Source organism: Danio aesculapii, chromosome 11, assembly GCF_903798145.1.
Source record: "Danio aesculapii chromosome 11, fDanAes4.1, whole genome shotgun sequence".
Taxonomy (NCBI): domain Eukaryota; kingdom Metazoa; phylum Chordata; class Actinopteri; order Cypriniformes; family Danionidae; genus Danio; species Danio aesculapii.
The window spans coordinates 39060002-39079689 of NC_079445.1; the positions used below are offsets into that span (position 1 = coordinate 39060002).

The 19688-nt window shown below is 37.8% G+C and overlaps 1 protein-coding gene across 1 annotated transcript in view; it reads left to right on the top strand.

Moving 5' to 3' along the window:
- Positions 1 to 19688, top strand: part of cdk18 (cyclin dependent kinase 18) — a 171197-nt gene that overhangs the window by 139942 nt on the left and 11567 nt on the right. The gene's annotated exons all lie outside the window — the stretch shown is intronic.

The following is a 19688-nucleotide window of genomic DNA, read 5'->3' on the forward strand; positions in this document are numbered from 1 at the left end:
TTATATATTCCCTCTATAAAAGTTAACCGACCAATAAACTACAACGGTCTTTAAAAGGTGTATTTTTCTGTATAGATATTATTATTACCTCCCAAAATGTAGTAAACTGTAACAAAAAACCTCTATATTAAAGATTATTAAACTTTCAAGGTGACCGATAAATGCTGATTCACGTGGGCCCACTCATGCACGCACGCACACACACACACACAGTTTACCAATCCCCGTTGCAGGCCTGTACCGTTGCTGGCGATCGTTGTGGCCTCAAAAGCAAACAATAATTGGCCGCTTCACTCCGAAGAGCCAAATAAAACAAACAAAACAGTGGTACCTTTAATCCAATGAGCTCTCCTGATTTAGGGCACTCGATTTGGGTGTGTAGATGGCCTCTGATACACACGGCGGGCACACAGCAACAAATCCTCTGTATTCCAGGGAACCCCGAACCCCTCGGCAGTTCAGATCAGTACATAGGCGTCCAAGCGGGAAATCCTCCGTATCGCCGCTATTCACGTCGATAAAATGTTCGTCCACAACATCTACTGTCTGCAGATTCGCTAATTAGTCACTCCTGCACCTGTCTCGCGCACTGTAACTAATGCTGGAAGATAGTTTCACTCTTTTCTCAGTGCTAACTCTTCAGAAACACAACAACATTACCCAGTGATCTACTGAATAAACTATTCACTGTTACTCATGTGCTGAACAAAAGAAATCCTTAAATTCAACCCTGTCCGGCTTAAATTGTTAAGTTTTCTCTGCTTCACGAGGCGCAGTCTCCTTTCAGTTTCACCCTTCACACTCCTTCTCTCTCTCTCGCGTGCAGTCCCTTAGCCCCTCCCCCAAACTCAGACGAACCAATAACGTACACCTTACTTTGAAAGTAGGAGGGTTTTCTCCAACTATCGTTCTACTGGTTTAATACAACACACTATGACACAGCTATACATTTTTAAACAACATACGAACTTTTTCTTTCTCAATAAATAAACATGTAAACTACTAGTAAAACTAAATTATTTATCTATTTATTTATTTTTCCTCTAAAGGAAACAACGTGCTACACTCTCCCCTCTCTAAAATTCTCATGTCCCCATGAGACTATCATGAAATGTAACATCAGATTTGCATAGTGGCTAAAGTAGCTACCTTAAAGTTTGTCTGGGCACATTTAGCACACGCGGCTAGAGGATGACACCAAAGTGTACCACAACATCTATTCATCTTTGAGAAGTTGCCAATTCGTATGACCATACCTTTGTATACAATGGTCAAAGGTTTGTCTGATGGTCTGCCGAGATCATCATAACTAAGTTTAATGACTGGCTTCACTGTTCTCTTTGGACGGCTTTCAGTAGATGTTCTTTCCATTGTTTGAGCATTACTGACTTGGTTTACTGTCTCATCTGATATTTGGTGTGTCCGGATTTCCTCGGTTACACTCTCTTGTATAGTTTCACGTCTATCATCACTGCATTTCTGCTTTTCCCCCACCGGCTTAGGAGACCATGTATCCAGAGGTTGGGTTTGTATACGATTTCGTTCAGGCAAGTAATATTCCAGTTCATCATCGCTATCCGAGGTAGTTTGGATTTTTTCCTCTCTCTCTGATTGTCTTTTTAGTGCCGATTGAGCCCTTGTTATTGGAGGTCTCATTTTTTCTTCCCTAGCATACGCAGCAGGAATTCTGACATTGTCTCCAATTGACAATAGGTGATCTCTATGCAGTGTCCTCATCCGTCCAGTTCCTGTTTCAGGTTGTAACTTATAGACAGGTAAGTTCTTTAGCTTCTCTGTCACAATGTACGGCACTGTATTCCACCTGTCCTCCAGTTTATGTTTTCCTGTTTGTGCCAGATTTTTTATGAAAACCCGATCTCCTTTCTCAAGCATCTGTGCTTTCACTCTCTTGTCATAGCGTTGCTTATTTCTTAGATGATTCTTCGAAGAAGCTTCTTCTGCCAGTCGGTAAGCTTCTTGAAGTTCCCTTTTCATTTTGTCCACATACTGTAAATATGTTACTTCTGGTTTCCCATCAGGTGAAGTGCCAAAGCAAAGATCTACAGGTAGGCGAGCTTCCCTTCCAAACAGGAGATAGTATGGCGAATAACCCGTTGCCTCATTTTTTGAACAATTGTATGCATGGACCAATTGACTAACATATTGACTCCATTTAGCCCTCTTTGCTGGGTCAAGGGTCCCTAACATTGAAAGAAGAGTGCGATTAAACCGCTCGGGTTGTGGGTCACCCTGTGGATGGTATGGTGACGTGCGAGATTTTCGAATCCCTAAAATCCCAAGGAGCTCTTTGATGAGACGGCTCTCAAAATCTCTCCCTTGATCAGAATGTATCCGTGCAGGAAGCCCATAGTGAACAAAGAATTTTTCATATAGAACCTTGGCAACTGTCAACGCTTTTTGGTCCTTGGTAGGAAAAGCTTGTGCGTACCTCGTAAAATGATCCGTTATGACCAGTACATTCGCAATCCCTTTTGAATCAGGTTCTATAGAAAGGAAATCAATACACACAAGGTCTAACGGCCCACTGCTTGTGATGTTATTTAATGGGGCAGACCTCTGTGGCAATGTTTTTCTGGCAATACACCTTCCGCAAGTCTTTACATACTGTTCTACTGTTTGAGCCATTTTGGGCCAGTAAAATCTGTCTCTAAGTAGTTCAACTGTCCGTTCAACTCCCAAGTGACCGGCATCATCATGCAAGGATTTTAATACCTCAAGATGGTACGTTTCAGGTAAAACCAACTGACTTCTTTTTTTTCCATCTTGATGTGTAGTTACCCTATACAAAAGATTGTCTCGGATTACTAATTTTTGACCTTGTCGTTGTAACAGGGCCACATTTGCATTTGAACTCTTGGGCATCAAACTCACTTTGTTCAAAGCTACTTCCTTCTTTACAGGAGCAATGACTGGATCTTGGTCCTGTGCCAACCTTAGTTCGGCTTTTGTCCTCCACTCCATTTTCCCTGTGTCCAGTTGAGTGGGACATGTGTACAGTGTGGGAACACTTTGTGGAGAGATGCAGAGTTGGTCTATCAGCCTCGAAGAAGATTCACCATCCTGAGTTGAGCTTGTTAGATGACAAACAGCTTTCACTGCGGAATCTGATATTTCTGTCCATTCCTCTTTAATACCCACAAGATATCGCGACAAAACATCCGCATCCACATTTTGTTTTCCTGGCTTATATTGAATACTGAAGTCGTAAGTGGCTAAGGTGGCTAGCCATCGATGTCCAGTAGCATTCAGTTTGGCACTGGTTAAGACATACGTTAGTGGGTTATTATCAGTTCTCACAACAAACTTAACACCATACAGGTAGTCATGGAACTTATCAGATATGGCCCACTTGAGAGCCAAGAACTCAAGCTGATGGGTTGAATAGCGCTGTTCCGTAGCACTTAGCTTTCGGCTTGCATACGCCACAGGACGTAGCCCCTCTGGGTATTCCTGATTCAGAACTGCACCTAAACCATTTAAACTGGCATCAACATGTAGCACATATGGTTTCGTTGGATCTGCAAATGCTAATACGGTAGCATTAGTGAGGCAGTGAATAATGCTCTGGAAAGCCTCTGAACATGCTGCACTCCAGCGTTCTCCAAACGGTTCAGATTCCTTAAAGTATTTCCCTGTAGAAAATGAATCCTTTCTCCCTTTCCCTGGAGGATAACCCTTTGTAAGATCTGTCAGTGGCTTCACAATTGCAGAGTAGTTTTTGATAAAACGTCTATAAAATCCACAAAAGCCTAAGAATGACCGTAAGGACTTTAGATCAGTCGGCCTCTTCCAGCGTGTTACAGCTTCCACCTTCTCTGGATCTGGAGCTACCCCAGTGGCAGAGACAATATGTCCCACATATTTGACTTTCTCCTGGCAGAACTGACACTTATCTATGGACACTTTTAATCCAAATTCCTCCAGCCTGTCCAGCACTTTCAAAAGTCTCTCCTCATGCTCCTCCAAAGTACGGCCAAACACAATCAAATCGTCCAGATAAACAATGACATGCAGCAAATTCATATCTCCCACGGCCTTTTCCATCAGCCGCTGGAACGTTGCTGGAGCTCCAGTGACTCCTTGTGGCATACGCTCAAATTGGTAAAATCCAAGTGGACAGATGAATGCTGTTTTTTCTTTGCTATCGGCTGCCATTTCAACCTGATAGTAACCACTTCGCAAGTCTAACACGGAAAACCATCTGCTCCCCGACAAGCAATCCAATGCATCATCTATTCTTGGTGTTGTGTATTGGTCTGGTACAGTTCGACTATTTAGGGTTCGATAGTCAATGCACATACGCACACTCCCATTTTTCTTTCTAGCAATCACAATTGGGGATGCATATGGACTCCTAGACTCTTTTATTATGCCAGCTGCCAGTAAGTCTTTTATATGTCGACGCACATCATCAACGTCAGCCAGAGCTATGCGACGAGACCTTTCTCTGAATGGTCTAGGATCATTTAATTGAATATGATGTTCCACTCCCTTTGCCAATCCAACATCCCACTCCTCAATAGAGAACACATTAATCCTTTCAGACAGCTTTTGTCGTAATCTTGTTTCCCATTCAGGAGGAATATCTGATGCACCAAAGTTGAACAAATTTGGATTTATCCTCTTTGCTTTGGCTTCCTCTCTACGAGGTTCAGTGATGATATCAGTTGGAAAAAGGTGTGCAAGATACGTACCAGGAGGCACTGCAACTGCTTTGTCAGTTTCATTATGCACAGGCAACTGAAAGGTGTCCATGTTTATCGCGGAGGAAGGCAATACCACAGGTGGTAGGAATAAACCCACTGGTAACTGATCATCTGCTGAAGTCTCTACTACAAAGATATCCTTCTTCAAGGGTCCTTCAGACTCCATTGTACAATCCACATACAGCTCCCCTCTCGGAGGAACAACAAGAGCATGTGATCCACTCCATTTCACTCTGGTTGGTTTCTCAGACTTCATAGGTAAGCATGCATCAGAGTAACTGCACTGAATCCTCAAAGAACTCAACATGTTGGGAGTGTTGGAATCTCCACTCAATGCAGCTAATCGGCCAAAGAAACTTGCATTTGTGCCAATTATTACTGGGACCTGCTTAAACCCTTGAGGCTCTGGGCAAACCAATGCTAAAATGGAGATTGACTCCTCCACCCCAGTGAGAGTGGCAGGAAAGTAGGCATCGATCACAATATACCCCTTATAAGGGTAGCTTGAGGAGCTCAGACCCCAAATTGAAAGCCCTTCAAGTGACTGCAAAGGCACGTCAGACAGGTATTTGGAATACCATGAGTCAAAGACAATTGTAACTTGGGAGCCGCTGTCTAGCAGCGCGTCACATGGATGTCCATTTATCCTAACCGAAACAGTAGAGGAAGGACCCACCAGCCCCTTTGGAAGGCAGTTATTTCCTGTGACATCAACTTGACTTCTCACTGAATGAATATCATGAGTTCCAGCTTTGAGACTGTCTCTGGACGCATCTCTCTCTCCAGTCTTACTCTTCCTCAATGATCGAATCAGCTTTTGAATAACCAAAGGAAGATTTTCCTTAGCTGTACATTTGGTGGCTATATGTCTCTCTTCTCCACAGCGGTAACAGAAGTAATTATCACGATCAGGTGTGTATCGTAGTTTTGATTGAGCAGAAACAAGTTTGGATTGCTGTTGTGGTTGTTCTACTGGTGCGCTATAGTTTACTTTCATTACTCCTATTTGCTGCTGTAACTGAAGTATTTGTTGTTTCAGAGCGTGTACTTCAGGATCTCTCTGTGGCTCGATGGTTTGCTTAGAAAACTTTGATTTTGATTCTAATGACTGTAAAGGAGCAGAATTCTTAACAGAGTTGTCATTTAGTTTCGCTTTTAATTCCTGGATTTCTGCTCTCAACTCACTCACTACTGCAAAACTTAACTTTTGTTCTTGACATTTTTGTGATTTCATAGTAGTTTTGATTTTCTGTCTGGCAGCTTCACATTCTTCTGCTTCTCGAATCTCATTTAGCAAAGCTAAAAATTTAGGAGGCTGTATTTTCCTCTCTCTCAATCGGAGTTGGAGAAGCATCATGTCACTTTCCACTGCTCCACGAATCAACTGCTCTACCCTCACTCTATCCACCATCTGTAAAGACAATCCACCTTTTTGTACTACTTTACTTAATGATTTCTCCACTCTACGAAGGAAATCCGAGAGGGCTTCACCTGAATGCTGGCGGAGAAGACGAAACGCAAAGTACAAATCTTCACCTGATTCAGAAGTTCCGAATGTACTTTCTAATGCCTCGATGTACTGTTGCGCATTAGCATCTGGACAAGAAAGTCTTACTGCTTTCACAATATCAAGAGCAGGTCCTTTTAAACTCTCCACAATTCTCCTTCTCTTCTCTTTCTCAGAGCACTCACACTCTGTGATCATCATACGTGCTTGGTCCATCCAGTTTTCCATCGTCTCTTCTCCTGAAGGTGTAGGAAGAGAACCAGAAAAGGTACGTAATCTTCTATATGCACTACTATCAGTGGTTTGTCTGCCAGTTTTGTCTAACAGGTCTCCCACAGCTCTAATTATTGACTCTGGTGAACCAGCATCAGGACCAGGAGGAGCAAACAGAGCTTGTAACTCTAGCATAGACTTTCCTTCATTTGCAAGAAATACAGCTAATTTCTCGGCAAACTCATCAGATGAAGTGTCACCCTCTGCCACTATTAAAACCTTCCATGGCTCCCCACCCTCCTCAGGTAATAATACAGGCGGGACAGACTCAGGTTTAATAGTTTCTCTACACTCACATAGCACGTTTAACATCTCAGGGCTAACTCCCTCTTTAGTAGCTCTCACCCGTACTCTTCCCCAAACTTTCACCTTTTGTGCTACATTTTCGATTTGGGCCACATCAACCTCAACCGGGACCCCTACGAGCAAAATGGCATGCTTTTCATCTATCAACTCTTCTTTGCACCATGAACTGAGCTCCGCTTGTAACTCAGGAGTTACACTCAAATCCATATTGATAGTACTATTCGAAATGCGGATAATTAAACGAAAGGGTAACCAAACAAAAATACTATAAATCCCGGACGAGCCCCCACTTTATGTAGCGCCCTCTTACCTCACAGAATTAGTTACTGTGCACTTAGGGCACTCCCAGGTCCTAATTGGGTTGTCTCTCGACAAAATAACTTCTGGAACCCTTTGTTAGAATCCGTAGAATTTCAAATGACATAGAAAGCTTGTGATAGCAACAGACTGTATAACTATGTTTAATAATCAGGAAGAGATTGTTCAAAATTAACTCACTGGTACTATTTATTTAACAAATAAAAATAAATAAGAAAATATAAAATCACATAGGACAGCGTTAGCTATTAAGAGGTTTACAGAGATTTATCAAACAAAAGAAATACAGTAATATAAAATAATGCAGCACTTAAGGGGTTAATCCCTTACAGAAATCCCTCCAATCCAATTATATATTCCCTCTATAAAAGTTAACCGACCAATAAACTACAACGGTCTTTAAAAGGTGTATTTTTCTGTATAGATATTATTATTACCTCCCAAAATGTAGTAAACTGTAACAAAAAACCTCTATATTAAAGATTATTAAACTTTCAAGGTGACCGATAAATGCTGATTCACGTGGGCCCACTCATGCACGCACGCACACACACACACACAGTTTACCAATCCCCGTTGCAGGCCTGTACCGTTGCTGGCGATCGTTGTGGCCTCAAAAGCAAACAATAATTGGCCGCTTCACTCCGAAGAGCCAAATAAAACAAACAAAACAGTGGTACCTTTAATCCAATGAGCTCTCCTGATTTAGGGCACTCGATTTGGGTGTGTAGATGGCCTCTGATACACACGGCGGGCACACAGCAACAAATCCTCTGTATTCCAGGGAACCCCGAACCCCTCGGCAGTTCAGATCAGTACATAGGCGTCCAAGCGGGAAATCCTCCGTATCGCCGCTATTCACGTCGATAAAATGTTCGTCCACAACATCTACTGTCTGCAGATTCGCTAATTAGTCACTCCTGCACCTGTCTCGCGCACTGTAACTAATGCTGGAAGATAGTTTCACTCTTTTCTCAGTGCTAACTCTTCAGAAACACAACAACATTACCCAGTGATCTACTGAATAAACTATTCACTGTTACTCATGTGCTGAACAAAAGAAATCCTTAAATTCAACCCTGTCCGGCTTAAATTGTTAAGTTTTCTCTGCTTCACGAGGCGCAGTCTCCTTTCAGTTTCACCCTTCACACTCCTTCTCTCTCTCTCGCGTGCAGTCCCTTAGCCCCTCCCCCAAACTCAGACGAACCAATAACGTACACCTTACTTTGAAAGTAGGAGGGTTTTCTCCAACTATCGTTCTACTGGTTTAATACAACACACTATGACACAGCTATACATTTTTAAACAACATACGAACTTTTTCTTTCTCAATAAATAAACATGTAAACTACTAGTAAAACTAAATTATTTATCTATTTATTTATTTTTCCTCTAAAGGAAACAACGTGCTACACAAATGTGAATAAAAAATAGTTTAAAAATGTAAATACCTTAAATAGTAAACATCTTTATTCCTTGAAGAGGTTTTAACTTGAGCAGAGCTGCATGGGAGGGCACGGAGCTAAAGATTTTTCTGATTGGTGGGATTTTTGCACAGAATTATGGGTAATGTAGTTTAAACACGATTGTTTTAAGAACAAAAAATAAGATTGAATTGATGCAAGCAGTAGGGTTCGACAAAACAGATGACTAACTTTAGGTCTACTGATGAGTTATGACAGTATTTAAGTTTACTTACTGTATTTACTTTACGGTGTTTGTGTTGTAATGTATTTTTAGATGGTTGTAAGAGTATATATTTTATCTATTATATTTTATCACATTACTGTATGTCTGACCGAGCAGATGCAAGTAATCACATTTCAAAAAAAGAGTCCTCCCAGAGAGTTTAAGCTAGTTTAAAATTAAAAAGTCCTAAACTAATTTTGGTTTTGGTTCCAAAAGAAAACCCATCTGACATTTCAAAGTTTATAAAAAAAAAAAAACAATCTTCTAATTATTTAAGGCACAGTAGTTAATTTTCGCCACTAAAGAGAGCATATCCACAACAAACAGAGGCATATTTTGATGACGCTGGGACTGAGTGTGGAATCATGGGAGTTGTGGTCTTCATTAGACCTCATTAGCATGAACACACATGCTCCATCTCACTATTACAATTGTGTATTTCTATAGATTTTAACATTCTTCGAATCATCTGGAATAATGTAACTACTTAAATCAGCAAACTTTATAACACTTTACATGGTTTTTGATATTTTAATGAAAAAATATACTATACATATATATAGTTTATTTATATACTATGCCTTTGAACAGAACCGGTACACTGAAAAAGTTATTAATTGCATTTACTAATTTTTTTTAAGGTAAGTGGTTCCAAACAATTTATAAGGGCTGAATTTAAACAAATTTAATTTAGTAATTTGTTTAGCTTAATTTGTTTAATTCAGCCCATATAAATTGTTTGCAACCAGTTACATTTTATTTTACTTATTTTAACGTGAAAAAGCAAGCATTAACCCAGCCACATGCATACCCTACCTGAGAAAAATCTTGTCATCATCTCAGTTGTAAGAGCAACAATTAATAACTTGACTTCTAGTTGATCATTTGGAAAAGTGTCAGAAGGTTGATGTTTCAGATGAATCATCTATTGAGCTGCATCCCAATCATCACAAATACTGCAGAAGACAGTATAGACCCAAATAGACAGAAGATTCTCCAAGAAATTAGTCAAGATTGGTGAAGGAAAAATCATGGTTTGGCGTTAGATTCAGTATGGGGGCGTGCAAGAGATCTGCAGAGTGGATGACAACATCAACAGCCTGAGGTATTATTTGTGCTGCCCAGAGGGCAAATTCTTCAGCAGGATAGCGCTCCTTCTCATACTTCAGCCTCCACATCACAGTTCCTAAAAGCAAATAAGCTCTAGGTGCTCCAGAATTGGCCAGGCCAGTCACCAAACATGAACATTATTGAGCATGTCTGGGGTAAGATGGAGGCATTGAGGATGAATCCAAAGAATCTTGATGAATTCTGGGAGTCCTGCAAGAACGCTTTCTTTGCCATTCCAGATGACTTTATTAATAAGTGATTTGAGTCATTGCAGAGATGTATGGATGCAGTCCTCCAAGCTCATGGGAGTCATACACAATATTCATTCTTTTTCCACTGCACTATGACTTTATATTATATACTGGACATTATTTCTGTTAAGTGACAAGACTTTTGTCTAAGTCAGACCTTATTGTCCTAATTAAATAATTAAAAATCAAGGCATGATCATATTTTATCTAGCTAAAATGAGCGTAATCTAGAGGCCTTTGCCTTTCATATTAGCCACTTCTGATACCAAATGATCAACTAGAAGTCAAGTTATTATTTGTTGTTCCTAAATCTTGGATAGGCTACAAGACTTTTGTCAGGAAGTGTACAATCTAACTAAAAATATTATTTTTAAAAAGATGCATAGCTCCATACACAAGCTTTTCTTTTCATTGTTTTTTTTTTTTGACTGTCAAGGAGGGCCCAATGACATACAAGACAAAAGATTTACGCAATATGAGGATTTGCCAATCTGTGTCAAACGTCAGAAACAAAGACCTGCAGGGATGTGCTGAGAATAGTTTGAAACCCCACAAACACACACACACGCACACACATACACACGCACACACACACTCACACACCCAGCGGTGATGCCGACTATAGAAACACCCTGCTGATGAAAGAGGCCATCACAAGATGACAGATGGCAGAACAGCAGCAAGGCAATATTGTTTATATCACAGCATGCCTAAAACAGGAATATTACTACCTATATTTTGAAAGAAAGTCTCTACTGATACAGCTGATGAAAGTGTCCAAGACTCATGACAGCGAAAACCCTGTGTGTACACCTCATCAATGCAACCATGCGTGCAAGTCAGTTGACATGCTTGATTCACACTTTTCATGTTAATAAATGCCACCATCTGAAGGATTTCCATACAGCAGGCAGTCGCAGCATTACACCACTCAAACATCACTACTACAGTTTTTGATTTATAGCAGCCCATCAGTTAAATGAGAAACATACATAAAGCATTTTAATCCTAACAGGTAGACAAGAGTGTTTACAGTAATGCATGTAACTATTCACCTTTCATAAATATGACTAAATTAAAAAAATATATATAATAATATTCATTCATTTTCCTTCAGCTTAGTCCCTTTATTCATCAGGGGTTTCCACAGCAGAATGAACCGCCAACTTATCCCGCATATATATTACACAGTGGATGCCTTTCCAGCTGCAACCCAGTACTGGGAAACACCCAACAATAATAATAATAATAATATTATTATTATTATTATATTATTATTGTTATTATTAATATTTTACATTTAAAAAAAATGAATAATATTTATGAATAGTGAATGGTCACATTTATTATTTATTTTAGACAAATGGTTACAGTAATAAATGTGATATTTCACTTTTCATAAATATTATTCAATTCTTAAAAAAATAATAATCCCAATAATAATAATAATAATAATAATAATAATATTAATTATTATTATTATTAATAACACATTTTATGCCATATTTACAAGTAGTTTAATTAGTTCAATTGAAATGGTTATAATTTATTTGATACCCACCACAACCCCCTAAAATGATCAAAAAAATACAACAATAATTGTAGTATTGTGTAAAAAATCTTAAATTCAAATAAATCATCTCATCTCAGTAACACTATGAATTAAAGGTCCATTAGTTCATGTATTTACTATCATGAACAAACTATTAGTAATACATTTATTACTGTATTTATTCCTCTTTGTTAACGTTAGTTAAATGTTATTTAAGTCAATAGTGTTAGTTCATGTTAACTCATGGTGCACTGACTAATGTTCCCAAGCACAACTTTGGATTTTAGTAATGCATTAATTAATGTTAAACTATGATTAATAAATGTTTTACAAGATTATGCATGCTTAGTTAATGTTAGTAAATTTAATAAATAACTAACCAACGGACCACTTTTCTAAAGTGTCTCCAATAGTTATTTTACAAATTCACTAATCAAACAATAATGAAATAAAAAAGAATACAATAATAATAATGATAATATCCATACATTAGAAAAGTTAATCAGAATGGTTATAAAGTGATCCCTTAATATTCTGATATGGTAATCTTCATGCATTTTGTCAAACTCCATATTAAAAACAAAAAACTACAAATTAAAAAAAATTATCTGTATTAATACTTTATAAAGAAAACAAATACCAGGCAACATGCTTTTTGTAAATAATAATCTCTTTAAAAGTATGATATAATAAATTATTATAAAAATCTGATAAAGATGAAAGATAAAATAAAAATTATTAATAATAATAATAATAATTATTATTATTATTATTATTATCGTAGAAAACATCTTAAATATGTCAATACATAATAATAATAATAATTATTATTATTATTATTATTATTATTATTACTGTTGTTATTATTAATATTATCGTACAAAACATCTTAAATATGACAATACATAATAATAATAATAATAATAATTATTATTATTATTAATATTATTATTATTATCGTACAAAACATCTTAAATATGACAATACATAATAACAATAATTATTATTATAATTTTTTTGTTATTATTAATATTATTATTATTATCGTACAAAACATCTTAAATATGACAATACATAATAACAATAATTATTATTATAATTTTTTTGTTATTATTAATATTATTATTATTATCGTACAAAACATCTTAAATATGACAATACATAATAATAATAATAATAATAATAATTATTATTATTATTATTATTATTATGTATTGTCATATTTAAGATGTTTTGTACGATAATGTTATCAGTTTGTCCAGTGGCTTGTCGCGTACGTCGGCGAACTTGAGACATAGAGCAGAGTCGACAGGGTTCGGGGCCAGCAAAAAACGGTTCCAGAAAGGAAGTAAAAAAAAATAATCAAAAAGGCAAAAAAATTAATTAAGTAAATAACAGGGTAAGAACATGGCTAGATCTGAAAATGTGGTAAAAACATGGCCACGAGGGCTTTTCTGGATTGCTTTTGAAAACATTGTCAGTTGGGTTTAGGGAAGTGGGTGGACGCTGGTCAATCAGTGCTTTTGAAAACACTATCGGTTGGGTTTGTTCAGTCCGTCGGTCAAGTCACTCAGTCGACAGCGGCCTCTAGTGGATTTACACGGGAACAACAGGCGCAAATGGCACTCGCGAGACAAATTTGAGATCTGAAAAAGCATACACAGCAGCCTCTGGTGGATTCATAAAAACAAAAACTGCAAAACAAACATAGCTCCTGGAACGTATTTCACTCTCTCCAGAAATGTATACAGGGGTATGGATCCATAATAAGCCTGGATCGAAAATAACCCAGTTATAAATAGTTTAAAATTAAAAATAGTTTAAAAAAAATCAAATTGACTTAAAAATCATTAGCAGATAACAATAAATAAATAAATAAATAAATAAATAAATAAATAAATAAATAAATAAATAAATAAATAAATAAATAAAATCAAAATCAAATATCAGTTCTGGTTAACCTCTATCACCAAACCGTCATTTGTGTGTAAGAAATTCTACCAAGAGGTCAGTGAGGTGTCGTTTAATCCCATAGTACAGCAACTGTCTTCAGTTCTCACAAATCCCGGGTGAAAAAAGGCCCTTGTTAAGAGTTTCGCAGCAGAGACGGAGTGAGCTCAGAAGCTAATTATGGTGTCAACCTCCTGCTTTCTGCCTGCTCTCCTCCAGGTCCAATTAGTTTGATACAGCAGGGTGTCAGGAGCCGAGAATTATAGCGTTATCAAAACACAGGTAAACAAACGCAGGCTGACACCTCCACGCTTCACTTAGGTACACCAGCACGAGTAAGAGCTTTCCAGATTGTGTTTGGGCGACAGCTGAATAGAGAGTGCTGACACCAGTTAAAGACTCTGCACTGATCACAGCATTTCAGCAGTGCTCTACAGTACGCTTTACTGCCGTTTAAAGGCAAAGCGCAGTAACTACACATTTAGCCTGAAGGCCTCAAATTACGGTGGCTGAGAGAGCTTAAATTACAAATGAAATCGAAACTAATCATGTTGATTTGTTTGCTTGCATTGCTAGTTTTTTTGGTGAACAATTCATCGGTGCATGTCATTAAGAAAAAAAAAAACAAACAAAAAAAAAAAATTCGCCCTTGTAATCTTGAATTGAAATCTAAAACGCAACTTATTCAGTTAAATTCTCAGATGATGGGTGTCTGAGGTTTTGGGCGTGGCTAACATACTTAACCACGCCCCTCCAGCTGTCAGTTTTGACAACAAATAGAAAATTATGAGCAGGAGGAGTCTGTTAGGTTGTAATAACTCTCCCTAAACCCTTTTCCAGATTTTTCTGAATGAAATGCCTACTTTACTACACCCAATCAGCACGCAGTAGAAAAATCAAGCCACGCCCACAGTTTTCTCAATTAATATTAGGTTTCTCTAGGAACTGCGTCACAATACGGGAAAAAAAGAACGGTCGCAGCTTTAACATGCTGCAATTTAAGAAAACACATGCAATTACAAAAATGCCAGCAAATTAAGAAAAGATCCTCATCGGTTTAACTGCATGCGTGTAGTAAATCCTTACAACCCAAACCAAATACTCAAACAAATAAATAATTAAACAAATAAAAAACGTGCTGCATTTTCTCACAATGCAAATAAATTAAGAAAATGCCTGCATTTTCTTACAACACGTGCAAATAGCAGGGAACCCCTTGAAACATTTCCATTGTGTTCTTTGCTATTTGCACGTGGTGTGGGAAAATGCAGGCATTTTCTTAATTTGCTTGCGTTGTGAGAAAATGCAGCACATTTTTATGTTGTGAGTATTTGATGATAAAACCAGGTAGAAAAATAAAGCCAAGAACAAAAACAGTTTCGACATTTCCCTAAGGTTTGAAATTGTTGCGCTGATTGCTTCATCGTGTTCAGTTCTCCTATTGGTTGGTTTGATGGCCCGCCTAAAAGAAGTCAAGACTTTTGCACACCAGGACAACTTTAGCTAAAATCTTTAGCATTGTTTTAGATGTTTTTCGCCATTTATACCTGATTTTCCCTGGCAATGAGCGAGTGCAAATATCACACACTTTGAAAATGACACTTTTACGCCAAGTGTTTTGTGATAAAAGAGAGTGAAAATTATCTTCTGAAATCTGCCAGAATTCCATTAGAATTTGATCACAACGGCCCTTAATCAGCTGTCGTGAACATGTCAAACCAACAATCAAAGCCCACAGATTTTTCACATTTTACATGGCTTCACATGGCTTAACCTGGCGGATATTTTTTTTTCTTTTTCACTGGGGGTTTGGGACACACTTCCAAAACCCTTAGCTGGTTATTTTGGAAAGCCAACATAAAACCAGCAACATTTTATTATTATCTTAATTGATAAATCATACATTTTTAAAACATTGCAGGATGATAGCTGGATTAAAAAACAAAAAACAATGACAAAAATATCAATATTTGCACCAGCAACAGTTGAAAACCAGTGCAAACCAGCAACATATTATTATTAGTTTCATTCGTAAATAGCCTAATATATTTCTGAAACTAGATTAAAAACCAACAAAAAAAAGATGACAAAAATGTCTGCACCAGAAAACAGTACAGTATTTAGTGCCCTGATAATATCAGACGATAAGACCAAGGCACTACAGTATTTACACATAAAAAAGCAGTATTGCTAGACCATATAAAGCAATGGCAGGTCCTCACAAAACAAAAAAGGTTTACATTGCATGCGTCCGTATTTCAGTAGTATCCAGTATTTATGCAGAGACATGAATGCACTTATCTGGAAAGCCAGTGTAAACCTGCAATAAGTGCATTCATGTTTCTGCACAAATACTGGATACTACTGAAATACAGACACACACACACGCACACACACACACACACACACACGTAAAGTTGCTTGTGAGGACCTCCCATTGCTTTACTGTACTCTAGCAATCTTGCTTTTGTATGCGTAAATACTGTGGTGCCTTTGTGTTACCGTCTGAGATTATCAGGGCTCTGCAAACTTTATTTCTGAGATTTTGGGGACCTTTTTTTTATTATTTAGCTGCCATACTGAAATGTGTTTCAGAATGTATTAGGCTATTTACAAATTAAGCTAATAATAAAATGTTGTGGGTTTAGTGGCTTTCCAGAAATGCGCAAACCTGCTTGTGGGGACCTCCCATTGCTTTATTGTAGACCATTATAGACTAGCAATACCACTTTTTTACACTTAATACTGTTGTACCTTGGTGTTATCGTCTGATATTATCAGGGCACTGATACGGTTGCTGGTGCAAACTTCACTGATGACATTTTTGGAACGTTTCAGAAATGTATTAGGTTATTTACAAATTAAGCTAATAATGTTGCAACAATGTTGTTAATGTTGACAAGAATGTTGCGGGTTTACACTGGCTTTCCAGATATTTCATTATTAGCTTAATTTGTGAATAATATTTGTGTAAAAACTTGAATGCTTTGTTTTTTTTTAACAGTGTAAACCAGCAACATATTATAAGCTTCATGAACTACACTGTTCCTATTTGAACTACACTGTTCCTATTTACTGTGACCTTTTATGTGAAGCTGCTTTGACACAATCTACATTGTATAAGCGCTATACAAATAAAGGTGAATTGAATTGAACATCATTCGTAAATAGCCTAATATATTTCTGAAACTAGATTAAAACAACAACAAAAAAAAAAAGACAAAAAATGTCCCTATGCACCAGAAAACAGTACAGTATTAGTGCCCTGATAATATCAGTCGATAAGACCAAGGTGCAAGAAACGTGAATGTACTTATCTGGAAAGTCAGTGTAAACCTGCAACATTTCATTATTAGCTTAATTCGTGAATAGCCTAAGGGTGCGTTGACACCAGACACAGATAAAGTGTCAAGCATGAGGGATTTACGTGTTACGTCTTTGCAAAGACGCGAATAGACATCCGCGGCGAGATTTGTGCTAATGAAGCGGTGCGAATTGAGCGTTTGATGCACTTAACATGCAAACTGCACAAACCGCTCAAGATGGAAAACCTGAACTTTAGTGGAGATTCGATCTGCATTAACCAATCAGGAGCTTGCTCTGTTAGGGGTGCGATTATGATGTAGTGCCTGTTGTTGGTGTCTCGAGGGGAAATCCTCCTGCCAACAGCTCATCACACTGGGCTGGGCTCAATCTGATGCACTGCTGAAAGCTTCCGTCATCCAGGTACAGTTTCTGGAGGAGTTGATGAACTCACAGAGCTGGTGCACCTCTGAAATGATCTAGTGGACTCAGACACGGCGCTGAAAGAATCTAAGCTGTTTTTCAGCGTTCCTAAAGCACATAAAAGCACAGCTATTCTCTCAATAAAATCCATGTTAGCCATTTAGCAACAAAACTAGTCACCAGGCAAACAGATGCCCGCCCATGACGCGAATCCGAATTTGTGAAGTGAGTGTTCATGCGTCTATTAATGCGCAAATAGCGCAATTTATTTGTGCATGCCGCGTCTGGTGTGAATACAGCATGATATATTTCAGTTCCATATTCCAGTATGACAGGTAGATAAAAAAAAAAATGGTGCTAAAATGTCAAAGTTTGCACCAGCAACAGTATCAGTGCCTTGATAATATCAGATGATAACACAAAGGTACTACTGTATTTTAAGTGTAAAATGCTGTATTGCTAGTCTATAATGGTTTATAATAAAGCAACGGAAGGTACTCACAAATAGAATCTGTAATTTAAGAAGAAATGCAACTGCTTTTTTTTTTTTTTTTTAAATATTGTAAACCAGCAACATATTATTATTATTATTATTATTATTATGCTAATTCACGAATAGCAGAATATATTTCTTAATTATTTCAATATGACAACTAGATTTAAAAAAGGGTGCCAAAAATGTCAAAGTTTGTACCAGCGCAGAATCAGACAGTAACACCAAGGTACTACATTACTATTATGCATATAGAAAAGCGGTATTGCTAGTCTATTATGGTCTATAATAAAGCAATAGGAGGTGCTCACAAATAGGTTTACATTATGTGCGTTTGTACTCCAGCAGAATCCGGTATTTGTGCCGAAACGTGAATGCGTTTTTCTCTTTCTCTGATGGCGCGCGCAGCTTGAGTGCTCACTGACCTGTCATTATGATGAAAGACCGCAGAGCGCGCGATTCGTTAATGGTGACAGGGGCCTTAATGAGTCCGAACCGTGCACCTGTTTCTCATCAAACCCCGCTGACTGATCGCGCTGTCAGACTCACACAATGCGCTCTGAACGCTCTGCTCGCTTGAAACGCCGCCAAACTTCACCGGAGACAATTTTATAACTTTGTGCGAGATGACAGCAGGGTGATGGGTGCTTCATTATTTAAAACTATTTTATAGCTCGGGGATCAACAAGTCAGGGGAGTTGTGCTCAAATCGAGTCATTAGTGAAGAACACACACGACGGGAAAGATCAGAGGACTGTAACTCGCGCTCTACAGCATAAAACTACTGGGAAAGCGTTGCACATGTGCACATGTGCCAGAAAGTTCTGCAGCTTTTGTCATCTCTATTTAAGAGTATCTATTGTAATGTTGTCTGTGCAATAAGATTAAAGCTAATAGCTAAAATGTTGACAAGATCAATTTTGAGGTTTAAAATAATTTTTAAAAATATATGTAGAATTGTATATAAGTGACCAATCTATCTCCATATCGTCAAAATTCTGAGACATAAAACCACTTGAAAACATCACTAATAGTGTTGGGCAAAGTTACTTTGCAAAGTAATGTATTACAATACTGAGTTACTCCCCACAAGTAACTTGCGTGGCTTAGTTACTTTTTATGGTAAGTAATGAGTTGCATACTTTTGAGTTACTTTTTCTTTCCTGGCTAAGGCTTGATCTCTTTCAGAACTGTAAGGTTTGTTTTGGTTTTGTTTTTTAAATAGAGGAGCTCTGTAATTATTATTAATAAGAATACTTCTATAGCAGAAATGTAAGGTTCTGGCCTGCTATCTTTGTTTCAGTCTTTTCCCGCAGGAAGCACGTTCTATATATCGAGTGCGTGATTCAACATGACTGTGCTCATTTTAATTCAGCAAATAAAACAGATAAAAGTGAATTAATTAAAATAAAAAGTAACTCACATTTTTCAAAAAGTAACTCAGATATCATTGCTTATTTTTTAAAGCAATGTATTACTTTATTCATTTCTTTAAAAAGCAATATTATTACGTAATTCACTTTACTTGTGATGCATTAGGCGTCACGGTGGCGCAGTGGGTAGCGCTCTCGCCTCACAGCAAGATGGACACTGGTTCAAGCCCCAGCTGGGTCAGTTGGCATTTCTGTGGGGAGTTTGCATGTTCTCCATGTTCGCGTGGGTTTCCTCCGGGTGCTCTGGTTCCCCCCACAGTCTAAAGACATGCACTATAGGTGAATTGAATAAGCTAAATTGACCATAGTGTGTGTGTGAATGTGAGTGTATGGGTGTTTCCCAGTGATGGGTT